Below are 17,143 nucleotides of genomic sequence, written 5' to 3'. Positions count from 1 at the left end.
CTACTTCCTTCCCTCACCACGAGCTAGAGGACAGACACAGCATCTTTAATGCTTAGCTCAGAGTCAAGCATACAATAGACCATAGAGTGCAAATTGGAGCCTCATGGGCGGGATGTGGCTAAACAGATGTGTTTGATTCAGCCTGCATGGTACTGAGAATTTAAAATAGCTACCAACAATTAAAATGAGATGAGGTTTTATAAAAATCCAGAACTGCAGCTTCCTTTGAGGAGTTGGAGGGCCTCCTCCTCCTCCTTCTCCTCCTAGGTCTTTGTTCCTCTCTCAGTTTGCTGAAGCTAAGCCAATACCACCTCTTATATAAGACACATGTTCCCTGTTGCACTCGCAAATAGCGGCACCTGCTCATTTGTGTATTGCCTCTGGATGCGTCTGCACCCTAAGAGTGGACTTATGCTAACTTGACCCAGATATGTGCTCTCTTGCTTGTATCTGCTCCTAGTCTCTACTGTAACAACTGCTAAGGTAGAGTGACTTAAAACACCATGAAAATTCTAGTTTGCCTTTATAATGGACAGAAGAGCAAGGTCACTTTCATGAGGCTGAAATCCGGGTACTGGTAGAGTCCCCCTCTTTTGGGTGGCCTCGGCTGACAACCTCATGCTTGCCCCTGCTGGTTTCTGTTTGCTGAGGGCATTCCTGGACTTGTGCTTTTGTGTCTCCAATTTCTTGCCTCATGGTCACCATGCCCTATCCCCACCCACGTCTAAAATTTCCCTTTTCCTCCTTTTGTAAAGATAAATATGATTGCATTTGTGGGGATTCCCCAGGTTCAAGACAATCTTGTCTCAAAATCCGGAACTTAATCCCATTCACAGAAGTGTTTTCTTCACGGTAAGAAACACCCAGGTGTCATTGATTAAGGAATGAGTATCCTTAATAGATTGTTCCTCGGTGCAACCCATAGGGAAGGAACCTTTTGCTCACCTCTCCTTTAGAAAGACGCCTTCCGTCCAGCCCTTCCAGAAGCTCCAGGGCTCGCTCTCTATCTACCTGAGCCACACCAGTGCTTCTCATTCAGTTAGCCACATCTTAGGACTCTTCCCCCTCATCCCTACCCCATCCTCCTGCACAGAGGAACAAAAGCAACACCATCTGAAACAGCACTACATCTTCTGACCTTGCCCCTCTCCCCCTCTTAGCCCTATGGTATCCTCAGGGACAGAAGAAAAAAAAAATGATAGAAATGTTTTAAGAGCAGAAATGGTCTGTTTTCCATGTAGGGCCCTTTCCTCACCATGTTTTACAGGCATGATGGCTTTTCCAGATGTGCTAAGAGGGTTTTACTCTATTTTTTCCCCTGGGGAGGCTCAAACTGCTCTCTGTATCCTATTTCAGCCGCTTATAACCAACCACCCTCCCCAAACCAAACAGCTCTGGTCCCCTGGATCGTATATGTGTGCCCCTCAATAGCAGTGCCCTGCAAGAAGCAGAAGGAGAACCCTTCTCCTCTGCTTTTACTATGGAGATTCAGATACAACTTTGCTTCCAGATTTCTTTCTTAACTGGTAAAGCTGGCAGAAACACATGGTGGATGACCATTCACTGTAAGCATGAATGGCAAACACACAGCTCAGAGCTGTCTCCATGTGGAGAGAGCGTCTTTTAACTTAGGGCTCAAGCTTTAAAAATGAATGAAAGGCACTTGGTGTTTTCACGGGCATGTCAAGTGGCCAGTCTTGTGCCCAGATGATGGGCATCAGCAGTCTCAGGCTCTGAAAATGGAAGCAGGCAGCCTTTGTCTTCATTGTAAAGGACAAGAGGCTTGCAAAGGTGAGTTCCTGCCCAAGTGTCAGCCGGGTAGCAGGTGGCAGACTTGCTGAGTTCCTTCCCCACAATGCAGTTTCCATCATCTGGAAAGGATTCCACTGGTGTGACAGGCCTTGTGGATGGCACAGGACAGTGGCCTGCAGTTCAGGGGCTGCTTCTGATGGCTTCTTCTGCCATCCAGTGAGTGAGTTTCCTCTTTAGCATTCTGTTTTTCAAATACTAGTATCTAGTTGGCAGACATCTTCAGGGAGCCAGATTGGGACCTAATAGGAATAATAAAATCAACTAATACTGAATTGGTACTTTTCATGTGCTACGCTATATATACTTCATGTGCCCTTTCCAAATTAACTCTTCCAATGCTCACAGCATAACTTTAAGGTGGGTATGCTTATTACAGCAGCCTTGCCAAGGAGATACAGAATATTTCAGAGTCATGTGCCTGTTTATGGAGGGGTGTAAGTGCCACAAACAGGAGTGATTTCTGTATTACCATTACTAGGTGAGTGAAGGTCTCTCTAATGAAGTAGGGACACAAATAAAGGCAAAGTTAGGAGCCATATGAAAAGACAATTAATTAGAAAAACAATTTTGAACCACGGGACTATTGAACAGATATCACGTGAGGGGTCCAAGGCAAGGAATTTGGCTTATGAGACAGGGAGTCTTTTGGAAAGACTGTGGTTAGCATCTGGCTCTATCTGAAAGCACCACTGTGAAAAGAAAGAACCACACAGGAAGCCACTGCAGTAATTCAGGGTAGAAACGATGGTGCTTTGGCAATTACTATGATAAGTACGATCGGTTCTATTTTATTTGAAAGGTGTGGTTGAGATGATTTGCTGATTGGGAGAGAAAAAAAATAAAAGAAAAATCTAAGGTGACTCCAGACTTTGGGGACAATAAACTGAAGTAGGAAAGTCTACAGGTGGAGCATGTGAAGAGGGCAGGACCAACAACATCTCTGAGTAGCTGAGGAGTAGCTGAAGCCGTGCTTATTCAGGATCTATACATTTATTTGTTGTTGTTTTTTTAATTTTTCCAGACAGGGTTTCTCTGTGTTCCCCTGGCTGTCCTGGAACTCACTCTGTAGACCAGGCTGGCCTCGAACTCAGAAATTCGCCTGTCTCTGCCTCCCAAGTGCTGGGATTAAAGGTGTGCGTGTCTAAAGTCACAAGATCCAATGAGAATGCCACAGGAGAAATGTAGTGGGGAAAGAGCTGGGAGCCTAGTGCTCCAGGGTTGAATGAAAGGTTGCATTTAAAGATTTGCAGTGGTGGCAGAGGTGAGATGGCTGGCGAGGGGAGAGAGAGTTTCAGTGTGGAGTGACTGGTCGTCAAATGCAATGGCTTGCTTAAATTAAGTAAGAGTTAAAAGTTGGTGGTCCGAACTCATAACGTGGAGACATTGATGGTGAAAACAAATGGAGAGATGGAGAAACAGACGGGGGGGGGGGGACGGACAGAGTTCACATAGTCAGATAGGCACATTTCCCTTTTATAAAATACAAAAACAAAATAAAAATAAAAACAAAACAGATGAGGACTGTTGAGTCATGAAAAGCTTTTCATTTTCAAGTTGGATGTGTTTGGATGATGGAGGTAGTGGTTTGCGATGGTAGTGGTTATGGTAGAGAAATGACGGTGGTTGTGCTAGAAGAAAGTGGATACGGTCCAGGGATTGATGTCCTAGAATCCATGAAACAGGTGCATAAGTTAGGGGTCTCCATAGTAGGAACGTAGCCTCAACAAATGAATGAGTGCGTGTGGCCGGGATACTGCCCGTGGGTGGATGCGGAGGTGGGGGCTCTGCAAGTCTTCATCTGACTGCTCTGACTGCTTCATCGAAATGAAGTGGAACCAAGTCTTACCTCTGAGAATGGAGAAGAGGATGAGCCAGGAGCAGGAGAAGAAAAGTATCGTCATGCCTAGAAGATTGGGAGGAGGAGGAAGCCAAGCAAGTACACTGTGATGGTGGCATAGTCCTGAGTCCTGCATGTTTTTCTCTAGCCACGGTTCCTTCTAGTGCAGGTGTGATATATTTAGGTGGCTTTTGCACTTGATGGACAACATATAATGAAAGGGAGTTGATGTTTGTAGGGGAAAGAGAAGATTGGCTTTGCATAGGTGTTAGGAATGACTACAGGAGAGTAATATGACATGGTCATTAGCATTTGTATATGTGCATACACACACACACACACACACATATTGCCTTTGACTAATTTTGACTTGGCAAGAAAGAGGAGCTATAGGAATAGTCACAAGGACAAAACGAAGAAGGGAGTGAAAAGGGAGAGACAAACAAAATGGCCTGACATATCCAAGTGTCAATTGGAACTGAGTTCATAAAATACATGTTGTATTTTTGCTTGTCTGTTTGGTTACTTGCTTTGGCTTGGGGTTGTTTTTAGACAAGGTCTCACTATGCAGCCCTGGCTGCCTCTAGAACTTGCTATTTAGACCAGCTTGGCCTCAAATACGGCAATCCTCCCACACTTTCTTCTCGAATGCTTGAATTATACATGTGCAACTGTGTCCATCTATAATGCATGTGTTTTAGAATTAATCTATTTAATTTTGCAAACCAACAGTATATCAAGAACATACACAATCGCCTGCGATTCTTTCCCTGCAATCCACTGCCACACAACTGGAATAAACCTGGGAAACTGGATACAAAGCGATGCTTTGTTTTCTGTCTCTGTCTCTGTGTGTGCTTCTCCATCGCTGTCTCTCTCTGTTTCTCTCTCAGTCTCTCTCTCTTTCTCTCTCTGAGTGTGTGTGTGTGTGTGTATGCCTGTGACTGTTTCTCTCTGTATCGCTGATTTGTTTCTGTCTCTCTGTGTGCATGTGTCTTTGATTTTCAGCTAGAGAGACAACTAAGCCTATCATTTGAATCTCAGACTAACTCAGCACAGGAATTCTGCACCTTTGGGAACTTTATGAGATATCCTTGCCTACAGACAGTCATGGGTGTGAATTTCCAAGAAGAAAATAGATATCAGAATTTTGGCTTTTCCTTTACATTGGGAATCTGAATCTACTTTACCAAGCACTAGTTTCCTCATCACAGGAACGCTGGGAACACCATCAGACTTACTCAGCAGGCCATTGTGGAGTGCCTGCCATGTACCAGGTACAAGTTTGAGTGCTATGGACATCTTGGTAAACACAACTAAGATGATTATTCATGATTATCAATGAACTTATTGAGAGTTACCTAGGAGATTGGTGAAGCCCACCTCTAGCTGTACTTAGGAGGGCCTTTCCAGAGAGGATTAGTCCGCACCATCCCATTGGCTGTGGGCTTGAGTAGAGGAACAAGAAGGAGCCCCCTTTGGTTCGGACACTCTTACTTCCTGGCCACCTGATGTGAGATGCTCTGTTCTGTCAGGCTGTCTATTGTGATGTACTGAACCCATTGAAATAGGGAAAGAAAATGAATATTTTTCCCTTCTAAGTTGTTTTTCTTGGGTATTTTGCGATAACAATGAAGAAAACACCATAAAACCTCCCATGTTTCTTTTCTGGAAGTTTCCACTGTGGGTGGCAGTTAGTAGCGCAGGAAGACAAGCTGAGAGACTAGTGCTGTGGCCACGAGAAGTACACACAGACCCTTGCCCTCTGAGAGACTACGGCCTCTCCCACATCATACCTCTCCTTCCCGTCTTTCCAGAGTGTCCGTATCCCACTCATACCCCAAATGGTTGACAGAACTACGACTGTGAAAATCGCTCCCCATCTTCATATCCTAGAGGTATAACAACCTCATTTTCACCAAAACTCCCTAAAAATTGAGCTGCCCCATCTCAGTGGGGAGCTGCGGGAGGAAGCCTAATACTTGTAGACTCTTAGGTGTCTAGGACCAGAGTCTTGAGGAAGGGATTGCTCTCCATGGCTTCCCAGTCTCGCTTTGGCACCTCTATTATCGCCCAGGCTCTGCTCCCCATCTGAGACAGGAATTCAGCCCCGTGAAAGCGTAAGCTCCCACAATGCCCATCCAGATTCTGCTACATAGCCTCCCAAGCTCCCCTATCCTCCTGCTTATCCAGGAAGCTTCCCTTGAGAGTCAGGCCCGAGTCTCCCCTCACGTGTTCAACTCTCCCAAGAGAGCTTCCAGCGCGTGCGTGCACCGTCCTCACCATGTGACCATCCTCCTCTGTCACCCTCTTCCCTGGACTGGCCTGTCATTTTCTCATTATCATCGCCATCCCAGACCCAAACTTGTCCTCGGCTTTCCTGTTTCCAATTAAACTTTGTCCTATCAGGAATCCTAGGCCACATTGTTCTGCGGTTACCAGAGAGGAAAATGACAGCATGTGAAGGAAATTCTCACTGCTCGACCTCACAGACTTGGCCAGAGATAGCCTGGTGGGGGCGGGGGACCAAAGCTGGGGGAGACCCCAGGGCAGATGTGGTGGGCCAGCGAGGTTTGCAGCGGCTGTGGTGCAGGGTGTATTTTCCCTCCTCGTCTTTCTTTTCACAGCTGCTGTTCCTTGGAGACCCCAACATTCTCGTTCCCAGGGCTAATTTTAATTTCTTGGGACTGGCTTGTTCTGAGTGACCCTTACCCCTGCCTTTCCCCTTGGCTCCATGTGTTTATTCCTGCCCTCTGGCTCACACAGCCCTCATGCACTCACAACGCACACTCACACCCTAGCTCATGTGACTTCTTAAGCACAGAATAAAATAACTAATTCAGGACAAGTTACCAGGAAGCAGGAAACTAAATAGCAGGGGGAGCGGGGTCCCTGAAGGAAGGACAAAAGAGGGTCGGGGTGGAGACCAACTTCCTGCTTACCGAGTAAGGGCATGGTGTTTACAGCATTAGATGTGAGCTCAAGATCTTCCTGAGATTTTCAAGAAAGGGGAAAGACTATGAGGAAGGAGAGGTGAAAAAGTAAGGCTAAGGCACACAGGAAAATGTCTCCCATTGCTTTCTGACCCCACCATTTGCACAGCACCTGAGCATCTCTATTCAGATCCTCATGGATCTCTGAGTTTTACAGATGAAGACAGCAATTCCATAGTAGCAACACCAGGATGTAGAGCTGTATGGTGACTGTCCCTCTTGGGAGTATTTCAGTGGATATCAATTTAGACCCTAAGCCCGGATGCAAGCTCATCCTCTTGACTTAGAGCCAGATTTATTTTAGGCCACTAGGCTACCTTTTGCCATTTTCCTATCCAGTTCTTAAGAAACCTGTAGCATTTGGCTATTGGGAGCTGCCCTCTGACCCCACCCAAGCTGGTTTCCTCAGAGATTTCTTTGCTTCTTTGCAAAGGAAGAAATAAGAGGGATGTCCAAGAGCTATTAACTGTACGTGTCCAGTTCTCGTCAGAGGACCTGTTACAGAGAAGCAGAATTCCTGTTCCATGCTGGATCCCCCTCTCTGCTAGTTCTTCAGGAAAGCTGATTAGCAACTGCAGCTTCTCCCTCCAGTTTTAGAGGCACCCAGACCCCTGTATGGACATCAGTACTGTTCCTCTGTCTCCATGCTTTGTCCTACTTCCAAAGATGCTTATTCATCGCCTGCTATTTCTCTCTATTCATTGATCATCTATGTCAACTTTCTTGTCCTCATTTTTAGATCTGAACTTTCTTTACCCAAGGTAGTAAAGACCCTAAAACTTCCCATTGGCTTCCTGTGGATCTATTACAGTTCAGATCACTGCCAATAATCTCTGGAGTACTCTGAGTCCCCAATGCTACATACATACGAGTCATGTAGACAGACTATCTGGATTTGAAGCCTGGCTCTGCCTCAGTTTCCAAGTCAGTAAATGGGAATGCCCTCGTTTGCTTTTTGTTACTGTGAAAGTCATCATAACATAAACAACTTAAAGGAAGAAAAGAAACAACTTATTTGTCTGTGCGTGGAAGGAAGTCAGAGCAGGGACTCATGGTCTGGAGCAGAAACCAAGGAAGAAATGATGTTTGCTGGTTCTTACTTCCTGGTTCACATTCAGCCTTTTTCATACAGATCAGGCTTACCTGCCTAGGAAGGGATGACACCACCCGTGGTGGGCAGGGTCCTCCCACATCAATTAGCAATCAAGAAAATGCCCCACAGACATGCCAAAAAGCCAATCTGCTGGAGGCAATATTCCAGTTAAGATGTTCTCTTGTGAAGGTTAAATGAATTCCCATGGTGTCTTAGTCAGGGTTTCTATTCCTGCACAAACATTATGACCAAGAAGCAAGTTGGGGAGGAAAGGGTTTATTGGGCTTACACTTCCATGTTGCTGTTCATCACCAAGGAAGTCAGGACTGGAACTCAAGCAGGTCAGGAAGCAGGAGCTGATGCAGAGGCCATGGAGTTTCTTACTGGCTTGCTTCCCCTGGCTTGCTCAGCCTGCTCTCTTATAGAACCAAGACTACCAGCCCAGAGATGGTCCCACCCACAAGGGGCCTATCCCCCTTGATCACTAATTGAGAAAATGCCTTACAGTTGGATCTCATGGAGGCATTTCCTCAACTGAAGCTCCTTTCTCTGTGATAACTCCAGATGTGTCAAGTTGACACAAAACTAGCTAGTACACATGGTATATACAAATACAAAAAATAATAATTACTTTATGGATTTACTAAACATGTTTTTGCCTTTTACAATAAGATTGTGTTTGTATAGCTTACACATTCAAAGTTCTGAGAAGAGTGCTGATGCTTTCTACTGCCACTGTAGCCACAACAGCATAAGAGTAACTATGAGGTTAGTGCCATTGCTCCTACGTGTCCAGAAGTAGAATATCTCAGTTTGACTAGGCCTTCTGGTTTACCAACTACTACTCTTTTTCTCAACAGGCTCTGGAGGTGAGTAGCATTTTCTTCGCCTTTCATACAAGCATAATGAGGCTCAGAGACACAAGAGTTGACATAGCCTAGATCATCTAACCAAGAGGTGGAAGACCAAAACATGCTCCTCAGTCCTTGTGACTATGGTGCCAAGCTGCACCCAGCCTTGTCCTGTTCATTTTTCCTTTGCTCCTCTCTTCATGGGTACAGCCATTAGGCTTTCCTTACCAGGAGTCTTCATGTCCTTAGAAGAGCGACCCATTCAAGATCTATAAAGCTTAACGCATCCAATTGGACATAGCATCCAGCCAGGTCTGCTAAAGTAATTTTCAATCTGACATTGCATTCATTCCAACCTTTTGTCTTCTTGGCCCATTTCTAAGCTCGATGCATTATAACAAAGAGATTTATTTCTGAATGGTTGCTGTTCACACAGAAATAAAGGAGCCAATACCGTTGTGTTGAGAATTGGCGTATTGTACAGCCTAAAGAAACATAACATGGGCAAAGCAAAAAAGGTTCCAATTCCTAGGCCTCTTGGGTAATCATGGTAGCACTCACTTGAGACACACCCCCTTTCCCAGTTCAGACTCCCTGTCTATTCTTTCTTTTGGGATATGATACCCTCTGGTATCTGAGATTGCAAATCTGATGTCCAGACCCCTCCCCTCACAATCCATACTGTCTCTGTGGAGAAAACACACTCTGGCCAGACTCCCGAAGGATCCCCATTCCAGGCTGCTGAGTCCTTCATGAGCCCCACAGGATGGTTTGAGAGTTCCTCTGCCCTGACAGTCTCCTGATGTGGTTATTTTTAAGGAAAGTTCCACAGAGCAAAACCTCACAGGGACACTGGTGTTTGAGGGCTGGGCTCTTCCTGCCTTCCTCTGGAGACTGGTTTTGAGGTTGAATCACTGAATCATTCAGCAAAAGTAAATAAATAAGCGGAGGAAGGGAATCTTCCTCAAAAGGAATTGTGTTACCTCCTCCTCTGACACAAAGCATCTGTCATCACCGAGGAGTTGTCGACAGTCTCTCTGGGACTGTCCTTTATTCCAGAGGCACACACACTCCTTTCCTTAGAGAGGGGATGAGGAACAAGCTGTCCATGTTCCACAGTTTCTGAGGAGACTGACCTCAATGTCCTCTTCCTCCTCCTCCTCCTTCCTCTCAAGTAAAATGACCTGCCCATGTGCCTGAGGTCTTGTGAATTTGCTTGGTTTCCTCTGGGGCTCACCCACTCCTTCTTGTAACTCCAGCATGTAGTTTCCGTGGGGCTACCTCTTGTTTCTCTCCCCTGTGCCAGTTTTCCCTTGACTCTTCCCCTTCATGCAAAGAACAGGACAGAGAGCTCATCTGATCCCCAAGTCCAAGCCCCCAGCTTTGAAGATTTGGCAAATGAAGTTGGGGCAGCTGCAGAGACCAGAACTGGGACTCATGGAAGCTTAGAGGAAGAGTGAAGGCTACAGTCATAGCCACATTGCTCCATGGAGTATTTCACCGGCTGTTGAATTGAATAGACCCCAACACTCCACCTCCTGATTTTTAGATGCTGCCCTTGCATGGGTGAGCTCCTGGACCCCATATACCTTGAGGGCATCCCTGCTAGGTCAAAAGGGCTGAGAGATAAAACAGGACATTCAGAGGAGCATTTGGTGGGCCTTCAATATCCATTATGCCAGGTATCTCTGACCCTTGTCTCAACTACTTGGCCAGTTTTGAGGTCTCCTGGGTCATCACATCAATGTCTTCCCCTGAATGGAGCCCACTCAAGATCTTCTGTAGCACAACATTCATCCATCACCTCAGTTCCAAACTTAGGATTATTAAGATCTAGGACATTAGAGCCATTCTGACACATTTCCTATCCTCTCTCCCCATTTGTTTTAACACCTCTCCTCTCACTGGGTGATGAGGCTCATTTCTAAAACCTGATGAACCTCAGTAAGAAGTGATGAACCTCAGAAGCTGGTGTGGACATGCCAGGAGTACCATAGGGTGGCCTGAATGGACTTTCTAGCAATCTGTCCTTCCATGGTAGGACATGCCATCATGAAGGCTCGACTTCATAGTCACTCGAAGATCTAGGGAAAGTTAAGTTGCTGATCATGTCTGAGCCCTGTTTTCTTGTTTCTCTCTTGGGGAATCTGCCTAACAACTTGCCTATTGTGAGGATGGGACTTCATGGTATTGTTTAGGGGAAAGTGCTTGGGAGCCCTTGTTTCTCTCATCTCCTGAGTTGCTGGGCAGAGGTCATAGAATGAAGGGAGAGTTTAGCTTAGACTCCAACCTCTAAGACTTTAAAACATGACAAGCATAAATGTTTCTAAACATGTAATTGTCAAACACTATTGTTAACCACCCAGGAAGCCTGACGCGTCTACCTGTGTTACATTTCATGACTTCACTGCAGTCTTGGTTCCAAACATACAGCATGGGCACTTCCCACTGAAATGCCTCACACAGCTCAGGTTTGAGACCACCACATGTTATGAACTGTGATGTTTTTACTGCACATTTCTATAAGAGAAAAAAATCCTGATTTAATTTTAGAAAACAAAGACATAATACTTTCCTTCCTCCACTCCTTAACATGCAAGTATCAAATTAATATATCTTTGGATTGTGTTCTGTTAGAATGTTTGATTTTTAAAATTATTGCTTTAGTTTCTGACATGAGTTTCATTAAAAAAATATTCGGATGGAGTTTTATCTTGGGATTAGGCAAAACTTTCTAGCAATTTCTGAAATGGCTGTAACCATTCTTCTACCATTTTATACCATGTATTTATGCAAAATAGCATTCTCAGCAGTGACCATTATAAAATCAAAATATGAGTCACATCTGAAATAGAAGGGCTGGAGAGGTGGCTTAGTGATTCAAGTGCTTGTCTCACAAGTGCGAGATGCAGAATTTACAACCCAGAAATTCACATGCCTAGTAGCCTGCCTACCTGTAGCTCCAGCCTTGGAGGCCAGAGAGCAAGCTGGGTAGCAAGACTTGTTTATATATTGGCAGCTTCAATGATTTTGTTACAGCAACATGAAATGGACTAATGCAGGAATCTCAGAGAAAGAGACCAAGAATATACACAAGTAAGTCTGCATAGCCAAGATCTGCCCTGATCCCCGTGAAGCCTCATTAACTGAGTCTAGAACCTCACATCATATTCAATTTAACTCAGAACACTTTCAGTATTCACCTCCTCCACACAATGCAGCCACCATGTGAATCAAGGCAAGGCATCACTCCGGCTTGTTTGTTTGTTTTGAAATAATTGCCAGGAAGTGTTGATCAGTTTTTAAAAATTTCACATCACTAACTTTGACCCAACTTCTGGAATTTAAGCTACTAATGAAACACCTCACTCAGCCCACATTCACCCCGTGGGTGTATGCTTGTTCTACCCGTAAGCACAAGCATCAATCCATTTCATTATGTCTTCCAGTGGTGTTATGGGAAAGTATTTGGAAATAGAAATGTATGTTATTTTATCGTGTTATTTCTCCTATCACAATCAATGATATGTGCCATTTTTACTAAAAATCATGCAGGTGGATAACTGTGGATTTTTCTTGCAGTAAAGTGATGTTCACACAGTTCAAGAAGCATCATAAGTTATTTGTAGAATTTTCCTATAGGTACTGAGGACAGAATCCCAGACACACTAACCACATGCTATTCTCCTGAGTTCCATGTCAGCCCAGTAGATGTTGGTTATAGGAAGAGGACATTGAGTGTGAGACGAAGGTGATGTTACTGTGGTAGATAAAGAGGCACCATAACAGAATGGAGACAAGTTTTTCCGTAGGCTTCTGCTGAGGCCAGAAGAGTGGAAGCACTGTAGCAGGAGTCTAAAGACCTGAGTTCAAATCTTGGTTCTGCCTTATCTCGATGTTGAAAGCCAACCAAACCTCCCTGGCCTTTGTTTCTGGACCATAAAGGGATCCTCTCAGATGATAACTGGGGTGGGGGGTGTCTTACAATGTAACAGACTGTAGCTCTGAATCATTTTTGAGGGACCCTAAGAGTCCTTCTGGGACAATTGACACCTTAGGTCTTGGAGTGATAAGAGTGTTCATTGGTATGAATGGAAGACACCATCTTGGGAAGGCTATTTTATTTCTCTAGGCCTTAGATTTATCCACAGTGAAATCAGAATTTCAAACATCCTACATCATTAGGGTGTTAGACTCATCAAGTATCACTTCTAAAAGTATTGTAACTTAGTGGTTCTCAGTACATGCTAGAAGTTAGTTTTCTTCTTCTATCCTCCCTACCTTCTCTGACTTCTGTAGACCAACCCCCAACCTCTACTCTGCTCCCTAGCCTTCTGTCACAGAAAAAGTTGGAGAAAAGATGGAAATGTGGAGGCTGAGTCTCCACAGTATTCTTGCTGAAAGGTTAGGAGTTCCTGATTACTCCAGAGAATTTCCACTTCCCTTTACTGGGCCAGCTCTAGGATCCCTGGAGATAAAAATAACTAAGACAGTAAAACTCTCTGGGGGCTTCTCTATCCCTCACCCAAAGCCATTCTCTCCTGAGAAGCCAAGGAAAGAATTTCCACTTAGTCTGGTACCACAGGACCAGGAGCCTTGACCGTCAAGTCAACTTCTGATCCAGCCAGTGAGGACGATGCAAAGACTAGTTGAGAGTATACATTTGATGATGTGCTGGAATTTGTGATGTAAGTCAAAGTAAGTGGATGTGGGGAACCACATCAATGAATCCCAACACACCCTGCTTATCTTGTTCTTGAGCCAAGCCTTCAATGGGTGGAGGACTGTGTTTTCAGAAGAAGTGATTCAATGGCTTTGAGATTTCATAGTCTAGGAATTGATGACTGGCAAAATATGGGAAGGGGAAGGAGAAAACATCCCTGGTCATGGGGTAACCCCTTCCCAAAGTTCCAATTTGTCAGCCCTCTTGCCTTTAGAGCCTTCAGTTGTCAGCTCTTCCCCATTCACTACACCCTAGGAAACCCATTCATACTGACGTCAACAGGAATCAAAAGTTTCCTTTAGGTGACTCTCTTTGCCCATTTGCCTAGCTCAGCATCAAAGAGTTCTCAGGACAAGGGAGGCTGAGCCAAGTGGCTCAGAGCATGATCAGCAACCTGTCTACACATTGACAGTTCAGATCCAAGGACACACAGCCCTGTGAATAGGACCCACATTCTAGAGGAGGTAATTGTCAAAGAAGGGGGTCAAGCAACTCCATCAATGGCTGTGAACCTGAGAATGTTGGGAGGAAAAGCCAGAGAGGTGCACCTCTCCCTGTTCAGAGATGAGTAGATCCTACAGGGCTTCTCAGAGGAGAGGGCTATGAAAAGACCTTAAGGAAAGAGCCTGCCAATTATACAAGATGCATATAGTGTTGTCACCTGACATGTGGTCACATGACCAGTTAGTAAAAGACTATGGATAACTTGATATCTACTGAGTGTATTAGTTCCCTCTTTCATTGCTGTGACCACATTCGTGACAAAAGTAATGTAAGGAGGGAGGATTTCTTTTGGCTCATGGCTTGAGACTCCGCTCCATTATGGCAGGAGCAAAAGGTCATGTTGCATCTGTGGTCAGGAAGAGGAAAGACATGAACACTGGTGTTCAGCTTACTTTCTTCATTTGTCCCTAACCGTAAGATTTTTAATATTTCAACACTTGTGTGAGGTGGTGGATCTCTTAATTAGCTTGAAGATTGTGATCATTCCAAAATATGTGCACACATCAGAACATACATTGATATATATATATATGATAGGGTATGCATTATGATAAGGTAAACTGAGAGATGAAATTTTAAGAATCAGAACAAATGCCAAGGAATCAAAGAGGCTTCCAGGGTCTGGAAAGAGGTGTCCCGACATGATTTATGGCCTTCAACAGGTGGCAAGAAAGGACACGGTCTAAAGAATCAGCTTTTAAAGGTGTTAGATACACACGTGTTTAAGTCACCACTCTGACATCCACAGTGTTTTCTGTACCTCTAGCTTCTCATCCAGAAAATAGGATATAGTCCTACACTAGAATTCAGGCTCCCAGAGGGCAAACTCCCTTGCTCACTCCTCTATGGGTAAGGCCTGGAAGAGCACCTGGCCCTGGGTAACCCTCAGGCCACTTGCTGAATGAGTGAGTGGATGAAAGATGTGATGTATTCACTATACATGTCTGGCTCAAGAAGATGCTCAAGAATAAAGATGCTTTTAAATGCTTGAGCTTTATAGATGACTCAACTGATGAAAATGAAAAAGTCATCTAGGGACCTTAGGTGCTGGAAGCTAGGAGTTTCTTCTGCAAATGGGGAAGCCAGTGAATCTCAGTGGACCTGGGAAGCCATAGGTTATCAAGCATAACTGCCTATTGTGGAGTCCTTTGGTGTAGGGACCTGGCTATATGAAAGAAAACCTTTTCTGAGACCCTTCTGAAGGCAGCTCCCCATGCATGTGTCATTGTCACAGGGCAGCTGTGGCCTCTCAAAACAGTCTGAGTCAGGAAGTAGGAATTCTTGGAGCTAGCCAAATGGTGACCCCTTGCTGTTGTTCTCTGAGACTGAGTAAGAGAGCCTGCTTGCCTGATGTGGAATCACATGGTGCGCATCCGGGAGACCCCAAAGAATGGTGACCTTCGCTCTTCCCACGCATCTCGACATCCTGGTCTCACCAAGCTCTAGTGTTAAACTTTCTTAGCGAAGAGGCAGGCTGAGTACAAAGTGGAGAGGCCTGTCACGTGCTATCTCATTCAAGCCAAGCTGTCTCGGGCTCCCTGGAGGCGAGGTTCACTCCCTAGGGAAGTTGGTGAGTGAGGCTAACCTGACCCTTCCTCTGCTTAAGTGGTTCCAAGGGAAGCCAGAGCTTTCTCCAAAGTGCTCAGCTTCTCCCTTAATGGCTTCCAGATCGTTCCCTCACCCTCTGTTCCCACACATTGTCATCCAGAGGGGCCAGCTCCTCACATGGTCCCCCATGTGTCCTCCGCGTGCTCCTCATGTGTGTTCTTCTGCTCACCTCTTAGGGGCACTTTATCCTTGCTCGGCAGCCATCTCAGCTCAGGGCCTCTCCTGAATCCAGAAGTCACTGACAAAGAAGCCAGAGAACCGGGGAGGACAAGTTATGAGGCGGGTGCAGAGGCTGCTGGTTCATCTATGAAATCAGAGTGTTAGGGCATCCCATTGATGTGACTTTATGGTTAGATGAAGTTGGTTGGAAGGAACAGCAGAGAACAGGCAGAGATTAGCATGCAGAAAATAGGAATGGTGGCAGTGTTAGTGGTCTGCATAACTTAATGAGCTAAAGAAAAACATCAGAGAAAGAAAATGGTGGAAGCATATAAAAACCCAGGGGTGTGGAAATCTAGAAGCCTACAATGAAAAATTTTACAAGGAGACTGGATCCAGAACCTTGCAAGCTCCATCAGCTGTGGCTCTATGAGACAGTTGAGCTCACATAAGAGTGAGATTTGGGTAACAAGGAGGGAAGCTGATTGGAGAGGGGAAAGGAGGGGTGTGCTCTAAACTGGGGGGGGGGAGGGGGTCAAGAAACAGCATCTCCAACACAGCCAGAAATTATGAACCAAATCTGAGACCTGAAACTTAGCATATAGCTTAATAGAACTCTATCTTATTATGATATGCTCTCAGTAAGAATTCATTTAGAAAGAACATCATGTCCACTGCCTAGGGAGCTTGGGTTTCTACAGCCACTCAGAAATGACTGTGTGACGGTGTTCAACTCATTAAGCACCCATCAAAGTTGAAGCATGTACTGTGGGAAGTGACCAAATAATGGTGGCCTGACAAGTTGCGAATCTCTCTGTGTAGGAGAAAAACTTCCCCTCTGGTTGGTTCAGACTTTGACTTTGACTTCTCCCAGAATGCAGTTCTTGGTATAATTCTAGTTTGAGGGATCCATTATTTCAATGGCCTAATGGCCAAATTGAGAAACAGTATGTGTCTCTTGTCCTTGGTAAGCTGGTTCTAGATCCCTTCACTACTTCTTCATCCAGGCTGGGGCCTGTCATCAGTACTTACCAGGTCTTCTCCACCCTGACCCAGTTTCACCCCATTTTTTTAAATCTCACTAATGTCAAGGCTTTAAAAGCCACAACTGTTCCTGAACCTGTGTGTATACTCTGCCTAGAGATCTGATGAGCATTCCACGTGAAACTCAACTTTCCTTCCCCCTAAACCTGCCTTACCCTGATCCTCCCCATTGACATTAGCTTAGGCACCTATGTACTCAACCTCAAACCCTGCAGTCCTCCTTGTATGTTCCTTATCTCACCCTCCTCCTCACTGTCAGTCTATATTAAAGGTCCTCCTGATAAAGTCTCTCCAGCTTGTAGCTGTCTCTAAGCTGCTCTGTAGCTGCCTACTTGCCTGTTTTCTGTCATTGCCTGCTTTCAGTAAGATGGCCCTCCAGGCCTTCAAACTCCACAGCAGATTTGACTAACCAATACTGAAATACACCCTATCAAATTTGTATTGAATATGTAAATGATTTTGCTCTATTACTGTTCCCTACCTAGCTAACCTAGTACCCCATGAACGATATTGATGCCC

At 45.0% G+C, this 17,143-nt stretch overlaps 1 protein-coding gene across 11 annotated transcripts in view; it reads left to right on the top strand.

Moving 5' to 3' along the window:
• Syn3 (synapsin III) overlaps positions 1 to 17,143 on the top strand; it is a 450,181-nt gene that overhangs the window by 218,895 nt on the left and 214,143 nt on the right. Inside the window, exon 7 of one of the 11 annotated variants that reach the window (XM_030245102.1) lies at positions 1 to 17,143. This exon is cut by the window's left edge and continues 14,620 nt beyond it. The exons of the other annotated variants lie outside the window; for them this stretch is intronic. The gene's annotated coding sequence lies outside the window, so the exon portion shown is untranslated. 11 annotated transcript variants of the gene reach the window in all.

The sequence above is a fragment of the Mus musculus genome, chromosome 10 (assembly GCF_000001635.26).
Source record: "Mus musculus strain C57BL/6J chromosome 10, GRCm38.p6 C57BL/6J".
Lineage (NCBI taxonomy): Eukaryota > Metazoa > Chordata > Mammalia > Rodentia > Muridae > Mus > Mus musculus.
This window is presented reverse-complemented; position numbering and strand designations above follow the sequence as displayed.